This window comes from Micropterus dolomieu, unplaced genomic scaffold, assembly GCF_021292245.1.
Source record: "Micropterus dolomieu isolate WLL.071019.BEF.003 ecotype Adirondacks unplaced genomic scaffold, ASM2129224v1 contig_755, whole genome shotgun sequence".
NCBI classification, from domain to species: domain Eukaryota; kingdom Metazoa; phylum Chordata; class Actinopteri; order Centrarchiformes; family Centrarchidae; genus Micropterus; species Micropterus dolomieu.
In genome coordinates, this window is record NW_025729745.1 from 1 (window position 1) to 10,494 (window position 10,494).

Below are 10,494 nucleotides of genomic sequence, written 5' to 3' on the forward strand. Positions count from 1 at the left end.
AAATATATCGAAGTTCTTATGTTACAAACAGTGAGGAAATAATTGACAACATTTTTAGCCAACTGTGTCGGATTACGTCATCCGATCCAATGTGCACAGGCCTTATCAAAAATTAGTTTTAGTTTGGGGGAAGAGTTACATCCTTTTCAAAATAAGAAATCATTGTGGTCCATACAGAATAAAAACGTTTGGATCCTCTAAGAGAATATTTTATTCTCTCCAGTTTCAAAAACAGCATCACATCACTAAGCCAGAGTGAAACTAAGGGTGGTTTACTTGACTTCCAATCAAGCAATATTCTTCTACGAGCCAAAAGACATGCAAAAGCGCATGCGTCTTGACACTTTTTGGACATGACCACATCTTGCTTAGGTACTCCAAAGACAGCCATCTCAAAACTAGGCCTGATATCCTTAACATATGCCTCAGACAAAATTTTAAATATAGTTGTCCAGTAATCCAGCAGTCTGGGACAAGTCCAAAACATATGAGCAAGGTCTGCTTTAGCAGAACGACAACGCTCACATGTATCAGCCACATTTGCATATATCTTAGACAGCCTAACCTTGCTGTAATGAAGTCTGTGGAGGACCTTGAACTGGATTAAACCCAATCGAGTACAGGAGGTTGTTCCATTCACTCTAGCTAATGCATTATTCCAGGTTTCCTCTGATATGTCCACTGCCAAATCTTTTGACCATTCTGCACGGATTTTATCTAGATTAATATTTTTAATTGACATTAAAATATTATATACATTAGAAATTACTCCCTTCAAAAGTAAGGGAATGTTTAAAATTGCATCCAATCTGTACTGGGAGGAATGGATGGATATGTGGGACAAAGATTTTGAATTCGATGACGAACCTGAAGATATCTAAACAGGTGTGAACTTGGCAGATTATATTTTGAGGAGAGGCTGGAAAAAGAGGCGAAAAAATCATCAATGAAAAGATCACTAAATTTAACAAGACCTGTCTGTTGCCACTGACTGAAGACTGAGTCCAATTGAGCTGGAAGGAATAGGTGATTCTTGCATATAGGGCTGACTATGAGGAAGTCCTTAAAACCAAAACATTGTCTAAATTGAAACCAAATCTTGAGAGTATTTGCGACTACTGGACATTGAGTATACATAGAAATACAAAGGGGCAATTTAGATAAAGCTAAAGCAGGAAGGGATGATGAAGTACAGGAGTTTGCCTCTGAAATACACCAGGCATCTTTGGGGTTCTGAAGCCAATAAAGTACTTTCGAGATATTTGCAGCCCAATAATAATACCTGAAATTAGGAAGTGCTAATCCGCCCTGAGATTTCTGTCTTTGAAGAAATTCCTTCCTAATCCTAGGTGTTTTTCCACCCCATATAAATGATGAAATAAGTCTGTCTAAATTCTGAAAAAAGGATTTTGTTAAAAATATTGGAATGCATTGAAACAAGTACAAGAATCTTGGTAAAATGTTCATTTTTACACAATTAATTCTACCTGCAAGAGAGAGAAATAGCAAATTCCATTTTTTGAGGTCTAATTTTAACTTGTCAATTAGAGGAACAAAGTTCTCTTTGTAAAGGTTAGAGAATCCCTGTGTGATGTATATACCTAAATATTTAAAACCCATTATGGACAACTGAAAAGGTATATCGGTATTTGAAATCTGGAGGCCCTTACGGTTTATGGGGAAACAAACACTTTTCGAAAAATTCAGTTTATAGCCTGAGAAAGTTCCAAATTGTTTCAAAATTTGAACTACCTGTGGAATACCTAAAATCGGATCTGAAATATACAACAGCATATCATCGGCATATAAGGATACTCTATGTTCTATGCCCCTACAGCTGATGCCAGTGAAATACTGTGAATGTCTTAATGCTATAGATAGGGGCTCGATGGCTAATGTAAAAAGTAAAGGGCTGAGAGGGCATCCTTGTCTTGTACCCCGTGATAGGGGAAAATACTTTGAACATACTCTATTTGTGATTACAGATGCTTTAGGGGAAAAATTTAATAACTTAATCAATGAGAGAAGAGATGTACCAAATCCATATTTTTCCAGCACAAAGAATAAATATTTCCACTCCACCCTGTCGATTGCTTTTTCAGCATCTAACGAGATGACTACCTGAGGAACTGAGTCCTGAGAAAGTTTAGACGAGTGTATTACCCCTAACAATCTCCGGATATTACTAAAAGAATGTCGACCTCTGACAAAACCTGTTTGGTCTTTTGAGATCAAGTTCTCTATTGCTGTATCTAAACGTAAAGCAAGGATTTTTGCCAAAATCTTTACATCTGAGTTTAAGAGAGAGATTGGCCTATAAGAGTTACATTTCAAGGGATCTTTTCCAGGTTTTAGTAAAAGTATAATGTTTGCTTCATTCAAGGTTTGTGGCAAGCTACCCTTTTTCAATGAGTCCTCAAACATATCAAGAAGAATAGGGGCTAATTTATCTGCAAATTTTTTATAGAAGTGTATTGGATAGCCATCAGGGCCAGGAGTTTTTTTGCTCTGCATTAATGTGATCGAGTTTAAAATCTCTTCTATTTGTATGGGCTGATCCAAGTTAGTTTTCTGCACAGAATTGAGGACGGGTATATCTATATTGTTTAAAAATTCAAAAATTTCAGAGTTAGATTCAGGGCTTTCAGAAGTATACAAATTTGAGAAGTAGTTCTTAAAAGTATTATTAATTTCAATTGGATTAACTATTAAATCATTATTACTGTTAGAAATTTGAGGTATAAGTTGAGAGGCAGCTTTAGATTTTAACTGGTGGGCTAGAAGTCGACCTGCCTTTTCTCCATGTTCATAAATATAACCTTTAGAACGTGATAAATACCATTCAGTTTTATTTGTTGATAACAGATTGTATTGAACTTGAAGATTCAACCTCTCTTTATAAAGTTCAGGTGACGGAGACGTAGAGTTGAGGTAATCTACCCTTCTTATAGAATCAATTAAATCGTCCATTTTTTGTTTACGTTTTTTATTGAGAGTTGAAGTATATGAAATTATTTCTCCCCTGATAACTACTTTAAGTGTCTCCCACAATTTAGATGCTGCAATAGATTCGGACCTGTTATGTAATAGGAAATTATCTATAGCTGTTGATACAAATGTACAAAACGTAGGATCTGATAACAAGGCCGTGTTTAGTCTCCACAAAGGCCGTTCATTATACCTGAAATTACAAATAAGGTCTAATTGCAAAGGAGCATGGTCTGATTCCACAATAGGTAGATATTCAGTTTGTCCAACAGAAGGAAGGAGAGATTTATCAATAAAGAAATAATCAATTCTTGAATAGGAGTGATGATCATGTGAAAAATAGGAATATTCTTTGCTGTTTGGAAACTGAAATCGCCAAGGATCAACCGCCCCTACTTGCTCTATAAAAGTAGATAAGGCTTGGGCCATCTTAGAACAGGATGAAGATTTGGGATTAGAACGGTCAAGGGACGGATCCATTACGCAGTTTATGTCGCCACCAAAAATCATAAGATGGGAGTTTAGGTCTGGCAATAAAGAGACTAGCTTATTAATAAAGCTCACATCATCCCAGTTAGGCGCATATACATTAACTAATAAGACAGGAACATTATATAATATCCCAGAGACTGTAACATATCTTCCCTGAGGATCAGCTATAGAAGCAGAAGCAGTAAATTGAATGCTTTTGTGTTTTAAAATGGCAGTTCCCCTTGCCTTAGAGTTAAAATTAGAGTGGAAAACTTGCCCCACCCATGGTTTCCTAATTCTGAGATGATCGACAATGCATAAGTGGGTTTCCTGTAAATATATTATTTCAGATTTTAATTTTTTTAAGTATGCAAAAATTCTGCCTCTTTTGATTGGGCTATTTAGGCCTTTGACATTCCAGCTAACAAATCTAACTTTCGACCCCCCATGAGATTTAGTTAAATCGGCCATATCAGACATGAACAAATATACATTTAGTCAAGAATTCACAGATCAAAGATACAAATCACAACATAAATGTTTCCTCACTATTCAGTTTTTCTAAAAACATAACATAAAGCAAAACTTTCCCAAAACTTTTTGGATAAATTAAACTTAGAACCAAACTTCCCACCATTTTCCTAATGCTTTAGTACTAATAATTCTAGCAGCTGGTGCCGAGCAGGAACACGGGAGCAGCAGGAAGCCTGCAACCACAGATCCAGACTCAGTCTAGGCCTATAGCAGCATAACTAAGGGATGGTTCAGGACTCACCTGAGCCAGCCCTAACTATAAGCTTTATCAAAGAGGAAAGTCTTAAGCCTACTCTTAAATGTGGAGATGGTGTCTGCCTCCTGAACCCAAACTGGAACCTGGTTCCACAGGAGAGGAGCTTGATAGCTGAACGCTCTGGAGGATCTGTCTTCTGTCCCTCAGGCTTCAGGAGGACATGATCTCAGCTTTGTTTTAATTTGTTATTAGCTTCATCAGAGCACATGTTTGCGTTGAAAAGTGATGGAGACATAAGGGCTCGGGTGAAAACAGCGTTAGCTAAAGATAATAAATCCACTTTACCTGCAGATGTTAAACGGCTGATTGTTTCGATGCTGCAAGACGTCTCAGACCTGTTTGTCATGTTCACCGGGAGAGAACTGAAGAAACTGTGTCAGTATCAGCAGATTGTTTTTGTAGCTGAAGTTACTTTTTTGAACACTTGTTTCTTCTATATATTTACATTCTATTGCATGTTTGTCTTTACCTCCACAAAGCATTTCATTTGTTATTCAACATTTCTTGGTGCAAACCGTTTTTAACAAATTATGATTTTAAAAGTGGCGGGGACAAAATCAGTCCCCAGTGTATATATGTCAAACACACGGTGAGAGCAAAGCATCTTTAGTGTGAAGCATCCGATATGTTGTGATTGTACAGAAGTGAAACCGTGTGCGGCCACAGGAGCCTGATGGAGGATTCTTTTATTTAGGACCTTTATCAATAAAGTGAAATGAAAAGTGAAAATGACGTCTGCAGGTCGCTCTCAGGCTCTGAACTGTTGCAGTGAGAGTTCCTGCAGGCGGCTGTTTTCCTGCAGTGATAAGGAAAAACTTTATGTGCAACTGCATCCTTGTTTCGTGCCTGAAAAATGCTCCGGGCTCCGGATCCTCTCTGCTGTATTGTCTCAGGCGCTTCCTGTTTCCTGTCTGCAGGGCTCTGATTGTTGTTTGGGCAGCGAGGAGGAAACTCCACCGCTGTCCAGCTTCTCACCGCTCGCAGGGGACAGTACACAGTGTTCGCGAGGACTTCCTCACTACTGTACTGAAGGACTGCTGTCCGATCAAGTCCAGGCATCGGTGCACGAGTGGAAACACGAGTCCTGGACACTGCGGCCTCCTGCGGATGACCTTTAAAAACTGATCTTCTGAAGGAGGTTCAGTAGCTTCAGTGTTAGAAGAGGGTTCTGACGTCACTTCCTGTCTAGCTTCTGTAACTCAGCGCAAGCTCTGCTTTTCTTTCGTCCCTGTTCTGAGACTGTGAGCAGAACCAGAGGCGATTTAAGAAAGAGACACGCTTACAGAGTCCTGAATAGAATCCTCTGGGCGAAGCCTGTAACGCAAAGACGGCGGTCATCCCGCCCGCCAGACAGCCAATCGTCTGCTTTTACCAGCCGAGCCGGGAAACGTTTTAAAAAATCAAAGTGCAGTTCTGGCTCTCTGCCCGTTCATTCAGCGAGAGACCTGATCCTGTTAGTCCCAGATACCTGAGGCCTTACCAAGATGGCTGCCGAGGGGCGGGACTAAGCTGTAGAAGGACTTTGGCAGAACTGACTGAAGTTAATTTATTAGTTTGTATTAATTAAGTAAGTATTAATTTGACCCTCGTGAGCGCAGGTATCGGTGCCAGATGTCAGCCGGATTAATTGGCGACCGATCTATCAGCAGTTTCTTTGGTGGCTTCTGGACGTTTGTTCAGGACAGACGTCAGAGATCGTGATTTCCTCGGGAAGTGGAAGAATGATCCAGATGTTTCATGTCTTTGAGTTCAGGTTCTGACTCTGAGGGGGAGGAGAGAGGTTTCTGACCTCCTGCAGGAGCTCGGCCTCTCCGTGTCCAGTTGGAGGAGATTTCATGCTTTCAGATCAGCTGAAGGAAGAACTGAAGATCCAGTGGAGAACACGGCGTCGGGGATTAGATGCAGATAAAATCTCATCTGTTGGGGATTTACAGAGATTACAGAGGAAAACAGCTGCTGGGGAGAATTAAGAAAAACCAGCTTGGCTTCAAACTTACTGACTTTTATTTAACCAGCACGTCTCATCAGCAGGTCTGTGCACAAGATGGCTGAACCTGTCAATCATCCAATGAGGACAGAGGGCGGGGTTCCTGTAGGAAACTGCACCTACAACACAATCAGCACAGAATGTAAATAATAATTATTCTTTTAGCAAAGTGATTTACAGCTGCTGTACATGTCAGAGGTCACACGCCTCTGGTGCAACAAGGGATTAAGTGTCTCGCTCAGGGACACGTTGGGAATTGAACCCGGGTCCTTCACATCAGAGGAATGAGTCTTATCCACTGCACCATAGGTATTTCTCTGTTAATAGATGTTCGACCTACAGTAAGTTCATATTAAAAACTTCAGTAGCGCAGTATAAAAACCACAAAACAACCATAAATCCCTCTCAGGTTCTGAAGTCCACGTGACCTTTGTTGATATTTTTTTTTGCCGTGATTGAAAAAGCGGAAGCAGAATCTGTCATCCTGCATGACGCTTTTATTTTGAAACGTGTAACCGGAAGCTGCAGCGGCTGTCCTTGTGTGTAGCTTGACTTGTTGAGCGCAGAGCGGAGTTTCTCCTCCCAGAGCTGCCAGTCCGACCGAGAGCCGCTCCGGACTTTACTGTTACAGAAACCTGCAGGGACCGGAACACAGACCAGAAACCAGCCCGGATCAGACCAGAAACCAGCCCGGATCAGAACGGAGACCAGCTCGGATCAGACCAGAAACCAGCCCGGATCAGAACGGAGACCAGCTCGGATCAGAGGTGAGAGACTCTTTAAATCTTTCTGTCTCAGATTGAGTCCGTCGGTCGGGGTGTCCCGCAGGAAGCGGCTCGTCCTGCGGTCTGTCCTCCGGAGTCCCGGCAGAGTTCAGGTTCTGGGTGAGAGGTCTCCTGCTGTGGGAGCTGTGGGAGCTGTGGGGATGACGCAGAGAGGAAGTTTGGGCGCAAACTGGAGCACAGACGCATCTTTGATTAGAATTGTCCGTGTTCGAGTCTTGCAGGGACAAACTCCTCTTTACATCTCTGATGCAGCTTCAGACTCCACCCTGGAGTCTCAGGTCCTCAGGTCCTCAGGTCTCCCTCTGGACGTTGTTTAAATTCTGATGATTCTTTTGAAAAGCTGTGAATCTGTTATTCAGACAGGTTTTCTGGCTCTTTCTGTGTTTTTACTGTTTCTCACTTTATTCTGAAGAACTTTGTGATTTGTGTCTGTGGAAGGTGCTGCCGTATATAAACCAACTTTACTTACTAAACTGAATCTCCAGACTCTAGAAGCTGATGGGTGCAGACTGGTTGTAGTGGTCTCTGCAGGATCAGGGTCTCTGCAGGGTCTGTGCAGGCGGAATGAATCTGAGAACTTAATATCTTCTTTTATTCTAATGAGCTGCAGCCAAAACACCAGTTCACCATCCCGACCTCGTCCTGAAACACGCAGCGTCACATTTACTTAATAGCCGATTGGTTTGATCTCTCAGTCGCTCTGGACCTGGTCTCAGATCAGCTTCCCGTTCAGCCTCCGTCGTCTCGTCATAAAATCAGGTTCTCGTTCTTTTCAAAAAGTGTTTGTTCTGCCGAGTCCGGAGGCGTCTGTAACACTGACACAGAGATTTACTGATGAGGGGAGACGAAGGATTCTTCACTGTGAATCTGTGTGGACCTGAATCTGAATCTGTTGGGACCAGAACCTGTGTCGAGGAGTCCTCTTACTGTTCTGCAGGTGAGAAGGAAACCGAACAACATGTCAGAGTTTTAAATCAGCTGATCAGAGACTAAAACAGAGCAGAGAGGGTGACCAGAGGCTGAGCCACACTCTGATGATGGTGATGATGATGAAGAGTAACAGGTCTGTGGGACCAGCAGCGGGGCGTTCACATGCAACACAAACATCCTGTAAAAAGGAAACTCGGCTTCCTGTTTCAGCTGAAGCTTCAGGATAAAGCTGAGAAACAAAACCCTGCAGTTCTTCTTCTGCTTCTTCCCGCTCAGTGCGACGGTCAGTAGGTGATGGATTGATTAACTGAGTCCTTCACAGATAATCCTTTCTGTCACTGATGTTTCTAAGCAGTTTGTCAGGAAATCTGAGTTGCTCTGTTCCCGTCTCCTACATCAGTATTTCCAGCTGTTTACCTGAGCAGGTGCTGGAAGTGTCTCAGTGTCACTCTGCAGGCTGAATGCTGAATTGTTTTGACTGACAGCTCACATTACAGTTTAAATATCAGCGTGTGAGCTGAGAAAGAGAGACACGCGTTGAATTCTGGCTTTTGCAGAGCTGTTTCGTTCCCCGCGGCTCCGTCTAGACCAGAACTGTGACGCCGGTCGCTTTAGACAAACAATCGGACCTGGATCTGATTTGGACCACATGTGAAAGTGGCTCCACTCTGACCCGGAACAGATCAGGGTCCATGTGACCTGTTAGAAACACAGCAGATCTGAGTCACTCTGGCTGCAGCCTGAACGCAGCCTTTGTTGTGTTTCATGTATTGATGATGTGATCAGTCTGACGTTTATTCTACGTCTTTTACAGCTGATTACAACAGCTGTTACATCATCCCCCCCCCGACACACACACACACACACACACACACACACACACACACGCACACACACACACACACCTTCCTGTGTTCTCCTGGACAGAAACGGGAAGTTGGACCAACATGTCTTCCTCTTCAGAAACTCCATGAGACAAATGGCTATGATGTAATCGCCGCCCGCACAGTGACATCAGCTGTGGTTCTGCACATGCTCTCTGTTCTCGGTTCTCATGAGCATCCACAGCAGTGTTTAGAGAATGTCAACAGAGAACTCAGAAACAGAAAAGTTCTGAGCTCAAAACGCAGATAAAAGCTGAAACCCTGCGAATAGTTTAAGCTTTTCTAAAACTTTATCTCAACATTCCTACAACAAAAAACCTGTTAGCCAACGGACTGTGAAGGAATTCTGTCCTTACGCAGCCTGATCCTGAAGCTGAAGAAAGTATGCTGGAGGCTCCTGTTCTGTAGACCTGCATGTTACGTACAGTATAGATCCTAATGCAAAGCGTTTTATTCTTTAGAGGCCAACAACAGAACTTTAAATACACTTCTGAGAAGTTTTGAGGCGAGAAATCAACTGTGTAGATTTTGAATATCGGCAGTTTTACTAAAATTGACGGCGAATCAAAAATGTGTTCAAACGTTTTCGGAGTTAAGAAGCCGACCAAGCGTTACCGGAGGCTGCACAGCAACACAAAGGAGGTTAACCCTATCTGTTAACCGGTCGACATGCATACAATCAATAACTTTAAGGACACACCCTGTGATGGTTAGGGTTAGGGTAATATACTGTACTTCGGGGGGCTATCAGGAATAGCTAGCTAGCTCCAGTTAGCTCCCCCAGGCCCAGTCACACAGACCACTGCAGCCAACACAGCAGACGTGTCCAGCAACAGCAGAACGATAGTGTTAATGTTAGTAATGCTGTTATTCTATCATTAAATTCTCAGTAATGTTGTAAAGTTTTAACCTAAATCAAGAGACATCTGGCTCGTGATGTAACGTTACAGAATATTCTTGGTTCGTGAAACTTAAAATCACTTTGGAACAAATAAAATATACAACAGTGGTAAGAATTGGAACATTGCTTTATTATTATCATAAGGCCATTATAAATAAATATTTGCAGGACTTACACTGATTAGTATGTTGACGGCTCTTTTTTTTATTTAACGGCGTGGACACGTTTTGTGCGCGGTGCCTTCTGGGAAAAACCATATATGGAAGTTCAACCTCCGTCAACTTCCATCAACTTTCTCTACACTGCTATGGCCAAGAACTACCCTACTATGGCCAAGCGCTACCCTACTATGGCCAAACGCTTTGCTACTATGGCCAAGCGCTATGCTTCTATGGCCAAGAACTATGCTACTATGGCCAAGAACTACGCTACTATGGCCAAGTGCCACCTTACTCTGGCCAGGCGCTACGCTACTATGGCCAAGCGCTATGCTACTATGGCCAAGAACTACGCTTCTATGGCCAAGAACTATGCTACTATGGCCAAGCGCCACCTTACTATGGCTAAGCACTATGGTACTATGGCCAAGTGCCACCTTACTATGGCCAAGCGCCACCTTACTATGGCCAAGCACTACGCTACTATGGCCAAGCGCTATGCTACTATGGCCAAGTGCCACCTTACTATGGCCAAGCACTATGCTACTATGGCCAAGCGCCACCTTACTATGGCCAAGCACTACGTTACTATGGCCAAGC

General features: G+C 42.4%; 1 long non-coding RNA gene across 2 annotated transcripts; it reads right to left on the bottom strand.

Moving 5' to 3' along the window:
- Positions 1-4,971: 4,971 nt before the first annotated feature.
- Positions 4,972-8,965, bottom strand: LOC123964136. Of its 2 annotated transcripts, none has more exons than XR_006823344.1 (3): positions 8,857-8,965; positions 6,251-6,355; positions 4,972-6,166 (listed from the first exon to the last, which is right to left on the bottom strand). It is a non-coding gene; the product is annotated as an uncharacterized LOC123964136 (long non-coding RNA). The 2 variants fall into 2 exon arrangements; XR_006823343.1 differs by lacking the exon at positions 8,857-8,965 and adding an exon at positions 7,491-8,658.
- Positions 8,966-10,494: the final 1,529 nt, after the last annotated feature.